General features: G+C 39.5%; 1 protein-coding gene and 1 long non-coding RNA gene across 4 annotated transcripts in view; one reads left to right on the forward strand and one right to left on the reverse strand.

Annotated features, from left to right (window-relative positions):
- The window catches only part of LOC140739701 (A disintegrin and metalloproteinase with thrombospondin motifs 6-like), a 185,173-nt gene that overhangs the window by 96,188 nt on the left and 64,945 nt on the right, over positions 1–24,040 (reverse strand). The window lies entirely within an intron of this gene.
- Positions 14,132–23,515, forward strand: LOC140739703 (uncharacterized). Its single transcript, XR_012101721.1, has 3 exons — positions 14,132–14,236; positions 21,426–21,570; positions 23,268–23,515. It is a non-coding gene; the product is annotated as an uncharacterized lncRNA (long non-coding RNA).

The following is a 24,040-nucleotide window of genomic DNA, read 5'->3' on the forward strand; positions in this document are numbered from 1 at the left end:
AATAAGACTTCCTATTATGCAAACAACCGACCAGGATGCAAAGAATGATAAACAGAGTGCAATTTGGAAATACCCAATAGCCACAGAGTTGGATACCAACAGAAATAGAAAGTGGGATTCAAAAAGATATCCATCGTAGACAAGATCCCCTCATCCGCATCTTCCTTTACTCATCAAACTAGAGACAATGAATAATTACAATTCTGGGGTGTTACCATCACTGAAGATCTATTCTGGGCCCAATATATTGATGCAATTACAAAGAAGGCACAACAGCAGCTATAGAGGTAGATACTTTATTGATCCTAAATTAAATCAGTTTTACAGTAGCATTACTACTTCAGAGATATACAAATACTAGAAGAGAAGTAAGAAAGAATAAAAGATAAGTTACCTCAAACAGTGTAACGGGGGGGGGGGGGGGGGGTCAACATTTCCTCGGCTATAGGTTGACTTATTATCGAGCCTGACGTACGAGGATAAGAATGACCCTGTATAATGCTCCTTGGGGCAGCATAGTTGTCCTAGTCTATAACTAAAAGTTCTCCTCTGTACAGCCAAGGTGGCATGCAGAGGGCGAGAAACATTGTCCATAAATGCCAGGATTTTCCATAGGGTCTTTTGTTCTATCACAGCCTCCAGTGTGTCCTGTTTGACTTCTATAACAGAGCCAGCCTTTCCAATCAGTTTTTTGAGCCTGTTGGCATCACCCATGGTGACGCCATTGCCCTAGCACACCACCGCATAGAAGACTGAATTGGCAACAACAAACTGGTAGAACACATTAAGGAGAGCCTGCATACTCCAATGAACGTCAGTCTCCTCAGGAAGTAGAGGTGACTCTGGCCCTTCTTGTACACAGCCTCTGCGTTGGTGTTCAACTCAAGTCTCTCATCCAGGTGCACCCCCAGGTACTTGCAGATCCTTACCACATCCATGTCCTCACCATAAGGTACAGGAAGCAGTGTAGGCTTGGTCTTCCTAAAGTCCATGACCATCTCTTTTGTCTTACTGATATTTCATTAGGAGTTTGAGGAGACTTGGTATGTCACCAAAAACTCACAAATTTCTATAGGTGGACGGTGGAGAGCATTCTAACTGGTTGCATCACCATCTGGTATGGAGGGGTCACAGCATCGGATCAGAAAAAGCTGCAGAAAGTTGTTAACTCTGCCAGCTGCGTCTCAGGCACTGGCCTCCCCAGAACTGAGGACACCTTCAAAAGGCGATGCCTCAAAAATTAAGGATCTCCATCACCCGGGACATGCCCTCTCCTTATTGCTATCATTAAGAAGGTGGTACAGGAGCCTGAAGGCAAACATTCAATGTTTCAGGAACAGCTTCTTCCATTCTGCACACACATATTTATTTATTATTGTAATTAATAGTTTTTGATTATGTATTGCTGCTGCAAAACAACAAATTTAGCGATAATTGATTGCATAAGTATTCACCCCCTTTAATATGACACACTAAATCATCACTGGTGCAGCCAATTAATTTTAAAACTCCCATAATTAGTTAAATGGAGATCAGTTTTGGTAATCTGTGTGCAGCCATAGTAAAAATACATGTGTTTCTGGAAGGTCCAACTGCTGGTGAGTCAGTATCCTGGCAAAAAGTACACCATGAAGACAAAAGAACACTCCAAGCAACTCCTTGAAAAGATTATTGAAAGGTATAAATCAGGAGATGGATATAAGAAAATTTCCAAGTCACTGAATATCCCTTGGAGTACTGTTCAGTCAATCGTCAAGAAATGGAAAGAATATAGCAAAGCTGTAAACCTGCCTAGAGCAGGCCATCTGTGGTGAACTACATATACCTGTCTGGACTGCTCCTGTGGCTCCTCCCACAGACCCCTGTATAAAGGCGATTGAGGTCTGAGCCCGGCCTCTCTGTCTCCAGGATGTAGTATGGTGGTCAACTACTGCTTGTTCCTTCTTCCAGTCAATAAAAGCCGATATCTCGCCTTTACGTCTCAGAGAGAGTTATTGATGGTGCATCACCATCCTCAAAAACTGAGTGACCATGCAAGAAGGGGACTACTGAAGGAGGCCACCAAAAGACCCATGACAACTCTAAAGGAGTTACAAGCTTCAGTGGCTGAGATGGGAAGAGACTGCACATACAACTGTTGCCCAGGTGTTTCACCGGTCACAGCTCTGAGAAAACTACTGTTGAAAAAAAATTTGCATGGAATCTCAGCTAGAGTTTGTCAGAAGGCATGTAGGAGGCTCTGAAGTCAGATGGAAGGAGGTTTTATGGTCTGATGAAACAAAAATTCAGCTTTTTGGCTATCAGAAACACAGCATCCCTATCATGAAGTATGGTATTGGCTGTATCATGCTGTGAGGATGCTTCACTGCAACATGCCCTGGAAGGCCTGTGAAGGTAGAGGGTAAAATAAATGCAGCAAAATATAGGGAAATCCTGGAGGAAAACCTGATGCAGTCTACAAGAGAGCTGAGACTTGGGTGAAGATTTGTTTTCCAGCAAGACAATGACCGCAAACGTAAAGCCAAAGCTACAAAGGAATGGCTTAAAAGCAACAAAGTTAATGCCCTGGAGTGGCCAAGTCAGAATCCAGGCTCAATTTGAGGCTGGACTTGAAAGGGCTGTTCACTCACAATATCCTCATGCAATCTGACAGAGCTTGAGCAGTTTTGAAAAGAAAAAGACGTAAAATTGCAGGGTCCTGATATGCAAAGCTGATAGAGACCTATCAACACAGACTCAACACTGTAATTGCTGTCAAAGTTGCATCTACTACTACTGACTTGAAGGGGGTGAACACTTACGCAATTAATTATTGTGTTTTTAAAAATTTATAATTAACCTAGTTCACTTGGTAGAGATCTGTTTTCACTTTGACACAAAAGTCTTTTTCTGTTGATCAGTATAAAGAAAAAACAAATTAAATCTACTTTGATTCAATGTTGTAAAACAATAAAACATGAAAAATTCTGAGGGGGTGAATACTTTTTGTAGGCACTATATCTGGAAAGGGACATTTAAAATATTTATTTGAAGTTTGGATTTTGCTTAAACAACCATTCATCATCACCATTTGTGCCGTGTTATATGATGTTTGCGATCATGGTCTTATCCATGACAAGGATTGTTCTTGGCAACTTTTTCTACAGGAAGTGGCGTATCATTGCCTTCTTCTGGGCAGTGTCTTTACAAGACGGGAGAGCCCAGTTATTATCAATACTCTTCAGAGATTGTCTGCCTGGTGACAGTGGTCACATAACCAGGACTTATCGTATGCACCACCTGCTTCCATGGCTTCGCGTGACCCTGATCGGGGGACTAAGCAGGTGGTACACCTTGCCTAAGGGTAACATGCAGGTTAGCAGAGGGAAGGAGCCTCCTTTGGCAGTGTCATATCTCCATACCACCACCCAATAAACAACCATTATAAATGTCATTAATGAGAGAAAATGACATTTTCTCTGTGTGGAATGAGCTTCCTGTAGAAGTAGTAGAGGCCAGTTCAGTTGTGTCATTTAAGGTAAAATTGGATAGGTATATGGATAGGAAAGGAGTGGAGGGTTATGGGCTGAGTGCGGGTAGGTGGGACTAGGTGAGATTAAGAGTTCGGCACGGACTAGGAGGGCCGGAATGGCCTGTTTCCGTGCTGTGATTGTTATATGGTTATATGGTTATATGGTTAAAATCAAAATCAAGTGGTTTGTGGCAACCCAAAGAACAGAGTGCATAATCAGTGTGACAAGCTGATGTAGGCAAAACCTGTATTAGATGTGGAAACTCAAAGGTTAAAAAACATTTTCTTGCTCATGTTGCATAATTCAAGATGTTTCACCATTTTCCTGAATACGCTGGCTACACTTCCTACCTACTGCCTTGGTAACACAGTTGACATAATCAAAGAAGTTACTCACTCCAGATGCACACTTTTCCTCCCTGCTAACAGACAAAAGATATAAATGCCTGAAAGGATGTAGCACCAGGCTATTGCAATATAAGATAGAGCATAGAAATCTATAGCACATTACAGGCCTCTCAGCCCACAATGTTGTGCCGACCGTGTAACCAATATAACCATATAACAATTACAGCACGGAAAAAGGCCATTTCAGCCCTTCTAGTCCATGCCGAATGCTTACTCTCACCTAGTCTAGAAACGGCCCAAAATATCCCTACAACATAGCCCTCTATTTTTCTAAGCTCCATGTACCTATTTAAGAGGCTCTTAAAAGACTCAGATTGTATCCACTTCCACCACCGCTGCTGGCAGTGCATTCCATGCACCCACCACTCTCTGTGTGAAAAACTTACCCCTGACATCCCCTCGATACCTATTTTCAAGCATCTTAAAACTATGCCCCCTTGTGTTAGCCATCTGAACCCTGGAAAAAAGCCTCTGGCTACCCACACTATCAATGCCCCTCATCACCTTATACACCTCTATCAAGTCACCTCTCATCCTCCATCGCTCCAAGGAGAAAAGGCCAAGTTCACTCAACCTATTCTCATAAGGTACACCCTCCAATCCACGCAACATCCTTGTAAATCTCCTCTGCACTTTCTCTATAGTATCCACATCCTTCCTGAAGTGAGGTAACCAGAACTGAACACAGTACTCCAAGTGGGTCTGACCAAGGTCTTACATAGCTGTAAACAGTACCTCAAGGCTCTTGAGCTCAATCCCATGGTTGACGAATGCCAACACACCATACGCCTTGACAACACTGTCAACCTGCACAGCAGCTCTGAGTGTTCTGTGGACAAGATCGCTCAGGTCCTCCACACTGCCAAGAGTCTTACCATTAATATTATATTCTGTCATCAAATTTGACCTACCAAAATGAACCACCTCACAATTGTCTGGGTTGAATGCCACCTGCCACTTCTCAGCCCAGGTCAGCATCCTTAGGTGATGAGAGATAGGTGAAAATGGAAAAGCAAATAATAAGATGAAACTGGAGCAGGTAATGTTACTGATTGGTTGCTAAAGTAACTAAAGGATAACTGGATCAACAAGTTAGGAAACATTCTGAGCAGATTAGTTCACACTGGATCCGGTTTGTGTTTCGATTAGAGGGTATATTACTTAGCTAACCATTGTTGGGGTTAAGTTGTAATTTTAGGGAGGCAAGTCAAGTGCTATCTGAGTGAGATTTTTCACTCAGAACATAATAAGATTTTAAAAAAATGAATCTTTTAATAATCCTTAATAGTATCTAATACTCACATGGAAAACAAGAGTAATTATAGTCATCAGACTTCAATTTGTAGTTACTTGGTTACAGAATAATTTAAAAGAAAGCACTTTAGGTAAAGCCATTCAGATTCCAAAAAATCATGTGGACTCCAAGTTATCTGAAGTAAACCTCAAATTATTTAATAGGGATGTGTAGAGAAAGATCCCTAGTAAGTAGTAATTTCATCAGGTATAAAATTAATAATTGTTAGAATAGAGAGAGGAGGAATGAAAACTAAGTAAAATTATAAAACAGGCATAAGAAATAGATCTGCAGTAGTCCTGGTACTGTTCATAAAACAGCAATCATTTAAATTCATTTTGACTTTGTGTAGCTTTTGAAAGTTTTACAGGACACATTAACTTTAGATAAACAAGGCTGAAGTGCTACAACAGATAACTTGGATCACCTTCGTAAAAAAAATGAAGAAAATGTATGGTTTATCAGATAATTCTATTCATTTTCAAGCAATGACAGAATTGTCTATGTATCAACTCTGAGCTGTGAATTAATTCTAAAGGACAGCAGAGAGGATTACATAGCACCAGTATTTTGAGGACAGAATCAAACTCTGGCAATTATTGACTAGGCAAACACGAGGAAATCTGCAGATGCTGGAAATTCAAGCAACACACACAAAATGCTGGTAGAACACAGCAGGCCAGGCAGCGACAGTGCTTCTCCTATAGATGCTGCCCGGCCTGCTGTGTTCCACCAGCATTTTGTGTGTGTTTCAATTATTGACTAACCTGTTTGGTATCGACTGTAAGGAATACAGGAGAATGCATTGTAGACAATGGATTTCGGATATGTCATTAGAGTCCCAACATTACTCTACAATCGGAGTCTTTGAAGACTATGTACATTAATGGAATAGTAATCGAGTTGAGGGTATGCTTTGTAATTTCTAAAAAGCTTTCAATGAAACGTCTGTCTGCTCTTACTCTATCCTCCCGCTATTCTACCAGGGATAGGGTTCCTTGTCCTCACCTACCACCCCGCCAGCCTCCACGTCCAGCACATAATTCTCTGAAACTTCTGCCACCTCTGATGGGATCCCACCACCAAGCACATCTTTCCCTCCCCTGCCCCCACTTTCTGCTTCCTGCAGAGATTGTTCCCTACATGACTCCCTTGTCCATTCGTCCCTCCCTACTGATCTCCCTCCTGGCACTTATCCTTGTAAGTGGAACAAGTGCTTCACCTACCCCTACATCTCCGCCCTCACTACCATTCAGGGCCTTAAACAGTCCTTCCAGGTGAGGCGACACTACACCTGTGAGTCTGTTGGGGTCATATAATGTGTCTGGTGCTCCGGGTGTGGTCTCCTGTATATCGGTGAGACCCGACATACATAGGGAGATCACTTCACCGAGCAACAATGCTCTGTCCACCTGAAAAAGCAGGAGCTCCCAGTGGGCACTTCCCATTCCCATGTCTGTTTATGGCATGAGCATCGATTTTTTGAACTTCTGGTAATGCAACCCCACCCCCCTTTTCCCTCTCTCACCTTATCTCCTTGCCCACCCATTGCCTTCCTCTGGTGCTCCTCCCCACTTTTCTTTCTTCTGTGGCCTTCTGTCTTTTAACCAATTTACTTCCCAGCTCTTTACTTCACTCCCCCTTCAGATTTCACCTATCACCTCGTGTTTCTCCCTCCTCTCCCCCACCTTTTAAATCTATTCCTCAGCATTTTTTTCTTCAGTTCTGCCAAAGGGTTTTGGCTTGAAACAGCAACTGTACTCTTTTCCTAGATGTTGCCTGGCCTGCTAAGTTCCTCCAGCATTTTGTGTGTGTTGCAAAGAAGTGCTTGACAGGAAGCTATTGTCTGCAGACCACTGGGTAAAATTATCTTTATGCAGTACTGGCAATTAGATATAATGTTGGCAGGAACTTCATTGCATTGTCAGTGAGAGTTATCACCAACTGGAATAATTTTAAGGGCAAATCAGTACTGGGTCCAGTGTTGTTTGTTGCTAACACGTTACTAAGTTTGCAGACAACACCAAACTGGTGGGGTGTAGTGGATAGTGAAGAGAGTTATTTAAGTCTACAAGGGTACCTGGACTAACTTGGTAAGTGGGTAAAGAGTGGTACCTGAGGTAAAGGAGCTGGGGGGCAGGGAGATGGTTATAGAGATGAATAAAATCATGAGGGGATAGTAAAAAAAATTTTAAAACTGGAAGACATGCATTTAAGATAAGAGGGGAAAGATTTTAAACGAATGTAAGGGGATATTTTTTCACATAGTGGGTGGTGTGTTTATGGAATAAGCTGCCAGAGGAAGTGATTCAGTAGGGTACAATCAGAATGTAGATAGAAGAGGGTCAGTATGGGTCCAACTCAGGCAAATAGGGCCAGCTCTAGTCAATAACTTGGTTAGCATGAACAAATTGGGCTGAATGTCTCATTTCCATGCTCTGTAACTCTATTACTTTATGAACACCAGGTCTAATTAATAGAACTCCTTCCCCAACAGACTTGTGGCAGTATCTTTACCAGAGACTCAGTAGCAATTTAATGTAGTGGCTAATCACCCCGAATTGCCCTTGAGAAGGTAAAGGCTATAAACAATGGCCTTATCATTAAGACCCAAACCTAGAAAATGAATAAATGAAAATTCAGAACAAGTGTATATACTTCACCTCTGTTCTAACTCATAGAGACTGCTAAGGAAAAAGAGGAAATAGCACATCTCCAACCAATGATTTTCCAAAAAGATTGAAGACAATCATTAAATATTTCATGGCAGACCCAAGGAGACATGAAATTTATGATGTGGTAAACAGTGTGGCAGTTTCTGAGGGTGCAGAGATGTAATGGGAGGAAGCTTAGAAGTAGAAATCCAATATGATGTTTAAGTCTTGTCTGTTGCTTGGATCTCACTGACCTGAAAGCATTCCAGTTCAAAGTTATTCCCCATTTTGCCAGATTGCTACAACTCTGAATATTGCCAGACCATGTTCTGCAAAGTCAGAGAACCCTTTTACAAGTCCTGCTGGCAGCCAATAACCCCCTGCCCATACTTTGTACCTGCTTCCAAATTCCAGAAACAGTTCAGTGCTCAAATCCCCATCAACTTCATTCCTAGAACTCTGATCTTACAGACATCCAAATCTTATTAAGCCCTTAGTCCACTCTCCCTATATTCCCAGAACTTCATTTCCAATGATCCCAGATTTGGCCCAATATTTCAAGAACTTTTAAAAAATTTTATATTTCAAGTCTGCTGTGTTCCACCAACATTGTGTGTTATTTCAAGAACCCTGATCAGTTGTCAAAAATCTCTCTTCCTGTGTTTTCCAATCTTCACTCAGCTCATGCTCCACCCTAAGACCAAAAGTCCTCTTCCAAATGCTCCCAGATCTGACCCAATTTGTAAGACAGTGTCCCAGGGTTCAACAACTATAAACAGCACCCATGGGAACTAATGGATATTTGCTAGTACAAGGACAAGCACCATTCAATCTTCAACAGAATTATTTTAGCAAAGGGCCATGCATGCAAAAACATGATAGACTGGTGTCAGACTTTAATTTACATTTCTGAGAATGGATATAGATAAAAATGTTGCTGCAATTGGCAGCAATAAGCAACTGGGAAAATTCAGACAAATTAGTAACATTTGCACATATGCAATGTATTTTTTGCACCAAGCCAATGAACTCAGTATATTACAAAAAAAACCACTTCTGACTCATAGCCAACAAAAGGCGTAAAAAACTTAACCCGAAAACTGAACCTATTCTTTCACATTTTCCACTTGATTTCTTACAATTTCAATTAACTGTGTTCATTTAATCTATTCAGCAGTGAGCTCCTTTTTATCTTCTTTAAAGAAAAATACAGGGCTGAACTTTGTGCTCAAGATGGGACTTCTACACTGGAGTGGAACATTCCTTTTACTCTTTGTATTCAGTGTAAATATTATAAGACCATAAGATTTAGGAGCAGAATTAGGCCACTTGCCCCCTTCAGATTCACTCTGCTATTCTATAATTATTAATTTCTTATTCCACTGAACCTCATTCTCCTGTCTTCTCCATGTATCTTTTGGCGCACTGACTAATCAAGAACATATCAACCTCGGCTTTAAATATTTTCAATGACTTGGCCTCCACAGCCAACTGTGGCAATGAATTCCAAAATTTAAGATTCTTTACTCAGCATTTCCCTCATAAATAACCCATACTGGACTACCATAATAAATCCATTCCCCATATTAATTTTGGTAAGTTCTGGGTGAATAGATTGAGTGAAATTAGTAATTTGATATAACCATAAAACAATTACAGCACGGAAACAGGCCATCTTGACCCTTCTAGTCCATGCCGATGCTTACATTCACCTAGTCCCACTGGCCTGCACTCAGTCTATAACCCTCTATTCCTTTCCTATCCATATACCTATCCAATTTTACTTTAAATGACAATACCGAACCTGCCTCTACCACTTCTACTGGAAGCTCAATGCCAGCTCAAGCCCTGGATACCAGGACATTGGTACTTTTCAGCAGCCACGAACTCTCTAGTAGCTAATTCCTATATAGTTACTTTCGCACAATCACAAAATAATATTAGTACAAGCAGTGGCATGGCCTGTAGATTGATGGTGCATGGAGCCACATTTCTGCAAGAACAAACACACAGCTGTTTCTCATCTCATACAGGGTCAGTCGCAGACAAAGGCAATCTGGCTTGTCTTCCTAAGGAGCGGACACTAGACAGCAGCACTGATGGGACAGCCGGTCTGCAAGGGAAAACTCCCAACACAACAAGATATCAGCGCACCTGCTGAACCTCTGTCTCTCTAACACTGCCCCCCTGGTGCCTCCGCCCCTCACAGCTCCCCTGCCTTCTTTCTCACCAATGAACCAGACTTGGAATTTTATACCAATGTCCATTAGGATCTTGTGACACAAGAAAAACCTTTTAAACCAAACATTTGCACTATTTGCTGGATACGGAAAGGCTACTGCAACCAAGTGCGTCACCATCTTATTGTAAATGCTTAATGCTACTTCTGTCTCAGCTCCTTGGTCCACGTTTGCCCCAAGTGTAACGTCATGGGGTCTGAAGCCAAGTGACTCAGACAAAACCCAAACTAAACATTAATAGGCTATTGGAGAACATTGGTGTTTTTAATTAATTTTTAAAGCACTTTAATTATGATCGAGAGAAGAATAATGACATCACTTGGCAAAACTGGATTTGCCCTGATCTTTGTAGGAATGACAACCCTTGTCAATTTTCCTGAATTATCAGCAGATGCTAACATGATAGATGTATATGAAAGCCTTGGCTTGATGTACAACTTGTCGTGGAACACAAATCTTCAGCACTCCAACTAAAATGTTGTATTTTCCCAAGACACAATATTCCTATCTCTTTTAATTAGAGGAAACCTAATTGGCTCAAGATCAGCTTCAATGACATTAGAAACTTCAGTAGGTAGCCAAAATGGATCACTCATGCAACAACTCTAGCAACTGTATGCAAAAGCCCTTTTAATTTGTGCTCACATTTGATCTCTGCTACTATTGAACAGAATGCTTGTGCAGCTTCCAGTTCTAATTGTTTAATGGTTCACCACCATTTATGGCTAGATGTCACAGGGCTGTAGAATCTTGCTATGATTTGTAGTTTGTGGAATTTCTCAGGCTTGTCTAAAGCATTCCTTTTGGGATGTGATCCTTTGTTTTAGGTTCCCTCAGCTGGCACCTTAATTTTAAATGCACTTGACCCAAGCATCCTCTTCTGCACACCTTACTGAATCAGGGGTACAAACACAAAATACTAGAGGGAACAGCAGGTCAGCCACAGGCAGCATCTATGGAAATGAATCAGCAGTTGACATATTTGAGCCAAGAACCTTCCACTAGGGACTGGAAAATAAAGGGGGTAGATGCCAGAATATGAAGGTGGGTGTTAGGGAGGGCAAGGAGGATAAGCTAGAAGGTAGTAGGTAAAGCCAGGTGGGTGTGGCGGGGGGGGGGGGGGAGGTTGAAGTAAGAAGCTGTGAGGTGATAACTAGAAAAGGTTAAGTGCTGGAGAAGGACTCTGATAGAGAGGAGAGTGGATCATGGGAAGGAGGAGGGACCCCGGGGGAGGTGATAAGCAAGTGAATAGAAGAGGTAAGAAACCAGAGTCGGGAATAGAAAAGGGTAATTAGGTCTGCTGGTGATACTGGCAGAATGAAATAATGTGCTGGAGTACAATTCTTCTGTTGGCAATAGTCCAGAGTGACTAATAGATGCTGTTTTGAATCTCCCATTTAGCACATATAGTTATATCTCATTTCACTGTGGAGGATGCCCTCAACGTAAAGAGTCAATACTAAGAAAACCACTTGAAAGTAACACATAGCAGCTGTGAATTCCCAGTTAAAGCCTGCTTTTCAATGAGTAGGGAGCAACATTCACCGGCCTCAGCGTCAGTGAGTCATAGAAAAGTACAGCACAGAAGCAGGCTCTTTGGCCCATATATTTCACACCGAACCATTTAAACTAATTACTCCCATTGACCTGCTCTAGGAACATAACCCTCCATATCCCTACCATCCACGTACCTATCCAAACTTCGCTTAAGTGTTGAAAACAAGCTCGCATGTATCACTTGTGCTGGCAGCTCGTTCCACACTCTCACGACCCTCTGAGTGACGAAGTTCCCTCTTGTGTTCCTCTTAAACTTTTCACTCTCAACCCATGTGCACTCAGTTCTTCTGCCCAAGAGATACAGTAACATGCAAAAGTTTGGGCACCCTGGTCAAAATTTCTGTTGCTGTGAATTGCTAAGTGAGTAAAAGATGACCTGATTTCCAAAAGGCATAAAGTTAAAGACGACACATTCCTGTAATATTTCAAGCAAGATTACTTTTTTATTTCGATCTTTTACAGTTTTAAAATAACAAAAAAGGAAAAGGGCCCGAAGCAAACGTTTGGGCACCCTGCATGGTCAGTACTTAGTAACACCCCCTTTGGCAAGTATCACAGCTTGTAGATGCTTTCTCTAGCCAGCTAAGTCTTTCAATTTTTGTTTGGGAGATTTTCGCTCATTCTTCATTGCAAAAGGCTTCTAGTTCTGTGAGATTCTTGGGCTGTCTTACATGCACTGCTCTTTTGAGGTCTATCCACAGATTTTCAATGATGTTTAGTTGGGGAACTGTGAAGGCCGTGGCAAAACCTTCAGCTTGCGCCTCTTTATGAAGTCCGTTGTGGATCTTGAGGAGTGTTTAGGATCAGTATCCTGTTGTAGAAGCCATCCTCTTTTCATCTTCAGCTTTTTTACAGATGGTGTGATGTTTGCTTCCAGAATTTGCTGGTATTTAAATGAATTAATTCTTCCCTCTACCAGTGAAATGTTCCCCATGCCACTGGCTGCAACACAAGCCCAAAGCATGATCGATCCACCCTCGTGCTTAACAGTTGGAGAGGTGTTCTTTTCATGAAATTCTGCACCCTTTTTTCTCCAAACATATCTTTGCTCTTTGCCACCAAAAAGTTCTATTTTAACTTCATCAATCCACAGGACTTGTTTCCAAAATGCATCAGGCTTGTTTAGATGTTCCTTTGCAAACTTTTGATGCTGAATTTTGTGGTGAGGATGCAGGAAAGGTTTTCTTCTGATGACTCTTCCATGAAGGTCATATTTGTGCAGTAGAACAGTGCACCACCACTACAGCACCTGCTAAATCTTCCTGAAGGTCTTTTGCAGTAAAACAGGGGTTTTGATTTGCCTTTTTAGCAATCCTACGAGCAGTCCTCTCAGAAACTTTTCTTGGTCTTCCAGATCTCAACTTGACCTCCACCATTCCTGTTAACTGCCATTTCTTAATTGCATTACGAACTGAGGAAACAGCTACCTGAAAACGCTTTGCTATCTTCTCCTGCTTTGTGGGCATTATTTATTTTAATTTGCAGAGTGCTAGGCAGCTGCTTAGAGGAGCCCATGGCTGCTGATTGTGGGGACAAGGTCTGAGGAGTCAGGGTATTTTTAAAGCTTTGAAATTTGCATCACTTGACCTTTCCTAACAATGACTATGAACAAGCCATAGCCCTAACAAGCTAATTAAGGTCTGAGACCTTGGTAAAACTCATCTGAGAGCTCAAATCACTTGGGGGGCCCAAACTTTTGCATGGTGCTCCTTTCCTTTTTTCATTCCAAAATTGTACAAAACAAGAAGGGCAGATCGTGTCTAACAAGCCTGATAAGAGTTCTTTGAGGAGGTGAGCAGGCATATAGATGAAGGTAGTGCAGTACTGTGTCCAGTTCTGGTCGCCTCACTATAGGAAGGATGTGGAAGCATTGGAAAGGGTAGACTCCACCTTCCGCTCACGGACATGTAAAACATAGTTTCTTTCTGTCCGCCTTTAATCTCTCCCTTTTCCAACTTAAACTTTGAAATTTCAACTTTATTCAGTCGGATCTGTAGAGCAACAGTTATAATTATGGCTACCCTAAGAAGCACCAAAAGGAATCCAGACAATGGAATGCCTAAAAAAGCTGATGAGTTCTCAGAGGAACCTCCTTGGGTGAAGAGATTAGAGTCTCAAATCAGCTGTATCGGCACTGAAATAACTCAATGAAAAGATAAATTTCTTCCTTTTGAGGAAAAAATTGACCCTCTGAGCCTCGATCTTAAAGAAGTTAGTTGAAATGCGGCTGACCTTTCTTCTCAAGACATACAAACAAGCTGGATGGATGCTGCCCGACCTGCTGAGTTCATCCAGCTTGTTTGTACGTCTTGATTTGACCACAGCATCTGCAGTGTACTTTGTGCTGACCTTTCTTTTCATTTGGAAAAGGCTCAACAATGAATTGTCGATCTGGAAGCTCGGTTGCATAGCAACAATATCTGAATTGTTGGATTAAAAGAGAAATCAGAATCTGCCGACACACTGGATTATTTTGCTAAAATGTTTCAGTCTTTATTTTCGGAGGCTTGTTCGCAACCCCCAGAGATTGAAATGGCTCACAGAATCGGTGCTTTAAAACTTTTGGACCAAGGTAAAAACAGGCATATTGTTGTGCGTTTTCTTTGTTTTAGAGACAAAGACCACATTATTAAGCTTGCAAGAAAAGAAAGGTTGTTTCAATTTCAGAGTTCGGAGATTCGCTTTTTTGAAGATTTTCCACGCAAAATTGTTAAGAAGCGTGCTGGATTCACCTCGGCCATGCATTTAGCTTACCAAAAAAAAACTCTATACATCGCTTCAATATCCAGCTAAATTAAGGCTTTTTGTCAAAAATTCTGGGGCTCGTATTTTTGATGACCCAGCCGAAGCATTGCGTTTTATTAACTCTCTGCCTGACGAGTCTGAAACCTGAAGTTTGAATGATTTACAACTGTTTGATTGTCTCGCAACGTAAGGAGTGATGACATTGGAAGATTTGATGGTTATAGAAAATCTTTACCTTAAAATGTATTTTTATCTCTGAAAAAGACTGGTTTGGATGGTTTTAACCTCAGAAGACATAGCAGGAGAACTGTTGAAAGACTGTAGATAATTTTGAAGCATCTAGAATTTTTTCTCTGCAGCATTTAAATGAACTAATTGGTTTTTTTTTGTTCCGTATGCTTTTGTAAAGATCTTTTAAGTGATTATCTGGTTTTCCTTACGTTTTATAGGTAGATTGGATAATTTAAAGATGGCAATTGTTTTTCTTTTGTGCAAATATTTCAAGAATTGTTTTGGATGTGTTTTTCTTCCCTTATCTAATATTATGAAGGTTACTCTCAAAATTGAAGGTAGTTTTGTTTTACAAAAAAAACTGTTCCTTCCAACCTAATTATATTGAGTTATATGTCGACTGTAACAAGTTTTACGTTCGGTAGAGGAAGACAGAGATTACTTTTTTCATTTTTTATTTTTTATTTTGGTAGGTGGAGTTTATATTTGCTTTCTATGCCTTCTTTGGGGCTTGCGTCTATTGATATTGACTTATTTCCGGGATTTGTAGTTTGGGTGGATTTTTTTCTTTTTTTTCCCTTTTTTTTAATCCCCATTATGGAATCCCAGAGCATACACAAATTATTATTATTGTTGTCCATCTCTGCCATTTTCCACTACCTTATCCTGACATGTGTCTAACTATTATTTTTAGATACAAAGTCTTATGATGATATCTAAACAGTTAAATGTTTGAAGTTGGAATGTCCGTGGTTGGAACCATCCTATTAAGTGTAAGAAAACATTTAAAATTGTTAACTGATTCCAACCTGATATAATCTTTGCTCGAGACACGTATCAGGTTATGTGATAAAAATCAATTTTTTAAATTTTGGAAGGATACACAGTTTCATGCAAACTATCAATTAGAGGTGTTTTTATTTTTATTGATTCCAATATCCTTTTTAATCAGGAGGATATTATGGTCGATACTAATGGTAGATTTTTGATTGTTAAAGGAATAATTTATAATAGGAAAAGACCTAATGTTGATGATCCCTCATTTTTAAAGCTGTCTTTGCTCTATTACCTGATTTAAATGAATATATGTTATTAATGGGAGTGATTTTAATACTTGTTTAAATCCTTTAATAGATAAGTCATCACCCAAACATCAACTCCCTAATCGTTCTGCATCACTTATTAATTCCTTTTTAATTGATTATAGCTTAATTGAAGTTTGGAGGCATATGCATCCCAGTGATAGAGAATACACTTTTTTCTCACATTCCTAATAAATATTCAAGAATCGATTATTTTATAGTCGACCCTCAACTTCTATTTAATGTTCAGAAATGTGAGTATGATGCAATTGTTATCTCTGATCATGCTCCTTTAAACCTAATATTTGAACTGAAAGATGGTGCTTCTACCAGACCATTCTGGCATTTTCCAGAACATTTGTTACAAAGTTCAGAATTTATTGAGTTTATTGAAACTCAGATAAAAGAGTTTTTTTTCTTTAATAATACAGGAAACGTCTCAAAGTTAGTAATCTGGGATACATTAAAAGCCTATTCACATGGTCAGATTATTTTATATATAGCTAAACTGAAGAAACAAACAAGAATGGAATTAGATAAAATCTCTACACAAATTAAAGAATTAGATAACATTAATGCAACCTCTCCAAATGTTATTTCATTTAAAAGAAGAGTAGAACTACAATCACAATATAACATTTGCTTAAATTGAAAAGTCAGTTTTATATTTTTGGGGATAAAAATAATAAGCTCTTAGCTTCCCAATTAAGAGCAGCTAGAGCTAAAAGACAAATTTTAAAGATTTTAAAAATAATGGAGATATAGCAAGTAACCATGAAGACATCAATAATATTCTTCAAGATTTTTATTCTGATCTTTATAGATCTCAATTTCCTGCAGATTCCTCCAAAATGAAAGCCTTTTTACATAAGATTAAATTTACTCAAATTTCTGTTGAAGATCAACAGATGCTTGATGCTCCAATTACTGAGCATGAAATTCAGAAAGCTATTCTATTAATGCAATCAGGTAAAGCTCCTGAACTTGATGGTTATTAGGTAGGATTTTACAAAAAATTTGGAAGATTACATTCTCCGTATCTTTTGGAAATATTTCATGAATCCTTTGAGAAGGGTAGTTTACCTTCTTTTTATGAAGCATCTATTTCCTTAATCCTTAAGAAAGAAAAAGATCCCAGTGAATGTTCATCATATAGACCCATTTCGCTATTAAATGTGGATGCAAAAATTCTAAGATAATGGCTAACCGCTTGAAAAATATTTTAACTAAAATCATCTCTATGGATCAAACGGACTTTATTAAAGGCCTTTACTCTTTCTCCAATGTTCGGAGATTGATGAACATTATATATTCATCATTATCTAAGCAAACCCAATGTGTTATCTCTCTCGACGCAGAAAAGGCATTTAATAGAGTTGAGTGGCCATATTTGTTTAAAGTACTAGAAAAATTTGGTTTTGGTAATAATTTCAATAGGTGGATTCAACTGATCTATAAGAATCCTATTATCACGGTTATTACTAATAATTTCAGGTCCTCTTTTTTCACTTTCACATGGTACTAGATAGGGATGTCCATTAAGCCCTTTATTATTTAATCTTGTATTGGAGCCTTTGGCCATAACACTACATGAAGCTAAAAATTTTCATGGTATTTCTATGAATGGAACAATACATAAGATTTCTCTTTATGCAGACGACTTTTGGTTTTTATTTTGAATTCTGAGGAATCAATTCCTAATCTTTTGAAAAACTAAAAGATTTTGGTAAATTTTCAGGATATAAACTTAACTTGAATAAAAGCGAATTGTTTCCATTAAATGCCCCTGTTTTTATATATAATGATATTCCATTTAGAATTGTTAATACTTTTAAATATTTAGGTATTATAATTACTAAAAATATAAATATCTTTATGAAGTTAATATTGTCCCTTTAATGGACTCCATGAAACAACTATTTTCTAGATGGAATCCACTTACTCTCTCTTTAATAGGTCATATCCATGCTGTGAAAATGATGATTTTACCTAGATTTTTATATATTTTCCAAAATATACCTATCTTTTTAACTAAAAAAAATTCTGATCAAACTGACTCTCTTATTTAATCCTTTATTTGGAACAATAAGAGACCAAGAATTAATAAGTATCATTTACAAAAATCTAAAAAAGATGGTAGACTTGCACTTCCTAATTTAAGACTGTATTATTGGGCTGTTCATATCAGACAATTATGTTTTTGGCTATATTGGCTCGACAAGAGCCAAAAACCAGTTTGGGTTGATTTGGAATTAAAAGCTGTTAAACAATTTCATTTAACCTCAATATTAGGAGCTCCATTACCTTTACAGCTCTCTAAAATTCCAAATTTAAATCTTTACCCTGTTATTAAACAGTCCTTACGGATTTGGTTTCAGATTTGCAATTTTTAAAATTTTAAACAACTTAAATTGTCTAGTTCTTTGTATCAAAACTTTTTATTTAAACCTTCAATAACCCATCCCATTTTTCTCCTTTGGAGAAATAAAGGGATCCGTTCTTTTACAGATTTATTTTGTGATGGTCGAGTGATGGCTTTTGAAGAGTTAATTAACAAATATTCTCTCGCTCATACACACTTTCTGCAATATCTTCAGGTTAGACATTTTTTACAACAATATTTATCTAAATTTCCATATTTGCAAGTATCTGATTTGTTGGATACCATTTTGAAATTGAATCCTTTAGTAAGAGGTTCCATTGGTAGAATTAATAATTTATTTTTACCACAAAAAGAGAACCTTTCACTAAAGATTAAACAAGATTGGGACAGAGAACTTAATATGACCTTTGTTAAGGAAGATTGGTTGTGAGTTTTGAAAAAGGTAAATTCTTCGTCTATATGTGCTAATCGCTGTTTAATTCAGTTTAAAATTGTTCACCGTTATTATTTAACAAAGGAGAGACTATCTAAAATATTTCCTAGTATAGACAACTACTGCGATAGGTGTAAAACTGAAGTAGCTACTTTGTCACATATGTTCTGGTTATGTTCTTCATTAAAATCGTTTTGGAAATCTCTACAATTTCTAAAGCTCTGAAAATTAATTTACAACCTAACAGATTGACTGTTCTATTTGGAATAGTTCCGCATCATATTCAGGGTATTTCATCTTCAGATCAACATGTAATTGCATTTGTTACATTATTGGCAAGAAGGGCCATTATTAAAATTATTATTATTACATTATTAAAATGGAAAGATACCTCAGTCCCTTCATTAATTGTATGGTTTTCTCAAGTAATGTTATGTCTCAGTTTGGAAAAAATTAGAAGTGGAACTTCTGACCCCCGATTCGATTTTGAGAGAAGATGAGGCTCTTTTGCCAAATATTATCATTTAATTTGAATTATTTTATATATGGTTTCCTTCCAATCTTATTCTATATAAACATGAATTGGCAGTTGATGATTCTTTTTCTTTATATATATAGATGATGGTAAGATGTATTGCTCTGGGGTTGATTCCCAATGGGTTTCCCCCCCCTTTTTTTGTAGTCAGTGGGTTTTTTTTAGTTAGTTGGGGTTCTCTTTTTTTCCTTCTTTTCTTTATATATAATTTTTTTTTCATTTTCATATATTACAATCAGCTTTTTTCTCTTCAGCTTTATTAATTGTATACATATTAATTTGTTGAAGTTTAGTATCATTTTATAGCAGTAGAAGATTATGTACCAATAAAAAGATTCTAAAAATGAAAAGGGTACAGTGAAGATTTACCAGTATGCTGCCTGGTTTAGAGAGTATGCATTATGATCAGAGATTAAGGGAGCTAGGCTTTACTCTCTGGAGAGGAGGAGGATGAGAGCAGACATGATAGAGATATACAAGATATTAAGAGGAATAGATAGAGTGGCTAGCGCCACTTCCCCAGGGCACCACTGCTCAATACAATTGGACATGGCTTTAAGGTAAGGGGTGCAAAGTTCAAGGGGGATATTAGAGGAAAACTTTTTACTCAGAGAGTGGTTGGTGCGTGGAATGCACTGCCTGAGTCAGTGGTGGAGGCAGACACACTAGTGAAATTTAAGAGACTACTAGACAGGTATATGGAGGAATTTAAGGTGGGGGGTTATATGGGAGGCAGGGTTTAAGGGTCGGCACAACATTGTGGGCCGAAGGGCCTGTACTGTGCTGTACTGTTCTATGTTCCAAAAATAATACACTCATCTTGCTTAACATGTTGAAAAGAATGTTTCATCTTTAACTTTATGACTTTTGGAGATCAGTTCATCTTCTACTCACTTAACTATTCACAGTAACAGAAATTTTGACCACGACTGCCCAAACTTTTGCATGCCACTGCATCAAATCACACTGAGAGTTTCAATTTATAGAAAGATTTACAGTACAGAAATGTATATACTGACCGGTTTTTTTTTAGTCAGAATTTACTCATGTGTATGCAAGCCAATTTCTTGTCTGAGTCTGTCTACACATTGCTAGTTGATGAGATTAAGCTGATCTTAATCTTATAGACACTATTTGAAGTTATGAAAGGCTAAATTGAATTTTTAACAATTGGACCTATTCAAAATTCTGTGAGATGTTAACTGAGATTAAAAACTTAATTGTCTATGCAATCATTGCACCTGTCTGATTTTTATAGTGACATAGAAATGCAATTGCGCTCACAATACAAAGCTGGGCAGTGAGTTCAACTTCTAGGTCTTGACAATTGATGTTGCTCAGGTTGAAAGCTGACATTGTAGCATATGGCGTTCAGACATATCTCCCAATTGGCAGTCATTGCCTTAGGAGAGGAGTTATCTTTTCACTCTACTGCCCTCGCAGTACAAAGCTAGCGAGGAAATTAAATTCCTTCTCAAAAATCAACTGAGCTGAAAGTTTTCTTCAGGGTTTTTAAATGAAGAAACTTTGTGAAAAGATATTGCTAATTCAAGGGCAAATAAAGAGTGGATGAAAATTAATGTTTTTCTGCAGTGTGCGTTACAAGTCGAAATCAGAATTAAACCACGCAGGAAATTATGTCAAAAATCAGCTAATAAACAGGAAGTGATGTTTGTACAAAATGAACAGCGCCTCAAGAGGCAGAACACTCCCTGGCTGACATCTATGATATCAAACTAACTACTGAAATTAAAAGTAAAATGATAATTTCATTTCGCCTTTCACAAAATAATGTAGAGTCCGAGAGACTAGTCTTGAAACAGTCTTACTGCACAGTCTTTAACTGTTCTCTCTTCAAAAATGTCATCCTTGATGACATACTTGCTCATGGCAATGTCTGACTGGTAATATGGTGCTCACCCATCATGGGTGAGATCCCTCTGAAGTGAGATGTGCTCTCTTAACATTTCCTTCAACTTGCTGTAGCCCCTCAGAGTTAAGAAAGGGACAGAGTTCACTAAGGTAGCTTTGGATTGAAAGAAAATTCCTGCTTTGTGGTGCACTGCGCATTCTCTGCATTCACCTGTCTTTGAACAAGAACAAGGATTCTAACCTTTACCCAATTCAGTTGCTCTGTGCTGAGAGGTTGCTTACAAATATGCAAACACTGCAAAGACCGTCTTTAATAACTTTTTGTTTATGTTTCAAAGGAAAACCTCAACTTCAATGGAAGATGCCAGCTTTTAATCATCTTCCGAATGACAGATGACCAACTTGCCTGAATCTAGTTGAGCAGAGACAGTTATGGCGGGGCGTTTGGTTTGCTTACCCTGAATTATCTCTTTCATACAGATTCCACTCTCACAGAGGCTGAAATGACTTGGGTATCCGTTCTCCTGGACATTAGTTTTAAGTGTGCTGACAGTGGGTTGATGAGCTCTATCGAGATAGACTTCACCTGTGATGACCCAACCCAGGTCCAGTCATTGGGCATAAGGTACAACGTGCCTACCATTGCGCTGTTTATATACCTTATGTGCACTGATGGTGTCTCTGCCAACCAAAAGGAGAATAGGAGCAGAAAGAATGGAATAGGGAAATCTTATTAGCTGTGTCCTTTCTGAACACTGGACCCAACCAGCTCCCCTCCACCACCATTCTCCTCTGTCTGGCGGAACAGGTACTCACTCTCAATAATTTCTCCTTCTGCTCCTCCTACTTCCTTCAAACAAAGTATGGGTCCCAGTTATGCCCGCTGTTTGGTTGGCTATATGGAACAGTCTATATTCCAAGCCTACACCAGCATCACTCCTTAATTTTTTCTACTCTACACCCACGACTGTATTGGTGCTGCTTCCTGCACCCATGCTGAGCTCGTCGACTTCATCAACTTTGTCTCCAACTTCCACCCAGTCCTCAAATTTACCTGGTCCACTTCCAACACCCCTCTCCCCTTCTTTGATCTCTATATATCTTTCTCGGAGACAGCTTATCTACTGATATCTTATCACAGCTACCTGGACTATACCTCTTCCCACCCTGTCACTTATATATAAAAAAAGCCACCCCCTTCTCTTAATTCCTCTGTCTCCACCACATCTGCTCTCAGGATGGGGTTTTCTTTCCAGAAGTAATGAGATATCCCCCTTCAAAGAAAGGGGCTTTTCTTCCCCTCACCTGCATCTCTTCAATTTTGTGCATGTCTGCCCTCACCCCATCCACCAGGGATTGGATTCCTCTTGTCCTCACCTATTACCCCACCAGCCTCCATGTCCAGCACATAATTCCACCATTTCGAATGGCATCCCACCACCAAATACATCCTCCCACCCCCCTCCCCAATTTCCACTTACTACAGGGATCCATTCCATTCCTTTGTCCATTCGCTCCTCCCCATTGATCTCCCACCTGGTATTTATTCTTGCAAGCAGAACAACTGCCCACTTGCCCCTAGACCACCTCCTTCACTAGCATTCAGAGCCCCAAACAGTACTTCCAGGTGTGCTGACACTTAACCTGTGAGTCTGTTGGAGTCATCTACTTTATACAGTGCTTCTGGTGTGAGATCCAACTTAGACTGGAGACTGCTTCGCTGAGCACATACATTCTGTCCACTAAAAAAAAACCCCAGAATCTCCCAGTGGCCATCCATTTTAATTCTACTTCCCATTCCAACATGTCAGTCCATGGCTTCCTATACTGCCGCAATGACGCCACAGTCAGTTTGGAGGAATAACATCTTAAATTCTGTCCGAGTAGCCTCCAACACGATGGCATGAACATCGATTTCTTGAACTTCTGGTAATTGCCCCCTCCTCCACCATTCCCAATTCCCCCTCTCATCTTATCTCCTTACCTGCTTATCATCTCCCTCTAGTGCTCCTCCCCCTTTCCTTTCTTCCATGGCTATTGGTCCTCTTCTTTCAGATTCCCACTTCTCCAGCCCTTTATCTCTTTCACCAATTGACTTCCAGTTCTTTATGTAGGGCTCTCAGTACCAGTAACTGTGGTGTTAACTGTTCAGGCTAACAAAATGGCTTCTCTATAATGTTATTTAATGCTGTAATGTTTTTCTGTGTCTGGAATGTTTGGGTTATGACTGCTGATAAGGGTGGGGGGGAACTAACCAATGGAGAATTGTTATGCTATCTTGTATGTGTAAACTGAGCAGGAGTTTGCGGTCTTTTTTGGGAGGCAAGGGAGAAGAATGGACGTGTGAGTAGTGGACAGCAGTTCCAGGGTGGCGGATACTGGACGTCGGCGGTTCAGACAGTGGCCGAAGGCTCGGAAGGTCGTTATGAATGGAACTGGAGGCGTGAGCTCCAATGTATTAAGATTTTATGTGCACAAACTGATAAACTTACTGATTTGGCACCTTTAGGTTATCTGTTTCTACTAACCCATCACTAAGAAATAACTATAAAGTTGCGATTATTTACTCACCTTTGGTGTATTGTCTGATATTTATGTTGCAGGCGTGTACTGGGGGGGGGGCATTACACCGTATTTACACTGATGTAGTGCACTATTGTCGGGGCAACGGTTGTTCACCCTAGGTGAACGGGGGTAAATTGGGGCACGGGTGCTACATTTATATCACTGCTCTCCCTCTCCTGGTCTCATCTATTACCTTGTATTTCTTCCTACGCTCCTGCAAGCTTCTTACTCTGACTTCTCAACTTTTCTCTCCAGTCGCGATGAAGGGTCTTGGCCCGAAATGTCAACTCTTTTCCATAGATACTGCCTGGCCTGCTGAGTTCCTCCAGCATTTTGTATCTGTTCCTTGGATTTCCTCTTTTCCTCTGCAGATTTTCTCTTGTTTGTGAACGGTCTTACTCAATGAGGGTTGGATAGGGCAAGTAGACCTACCCTCCTATTTACTCCACAACAAATCCACTGGCTCTTCTTCCAGAAACTTCTGATGTCCCAGAACAAGTCTTTAAAGTGAATGAGGAGAACAAACCTTG

Source organism: Hemitrygon akajei, chromosome 16 (assembly GCF_048418815.1).
Source record: "Hemitrygon akajei chromosome 16, sHemAka1.3, whole genome shotgun sequence".
NCBI lineage: Eukaryota > Metazoa > Chordata > Chondrichthyes > Myliobatiformes > Dasyatidae > Hemitrygon > Hemitrygon akajei.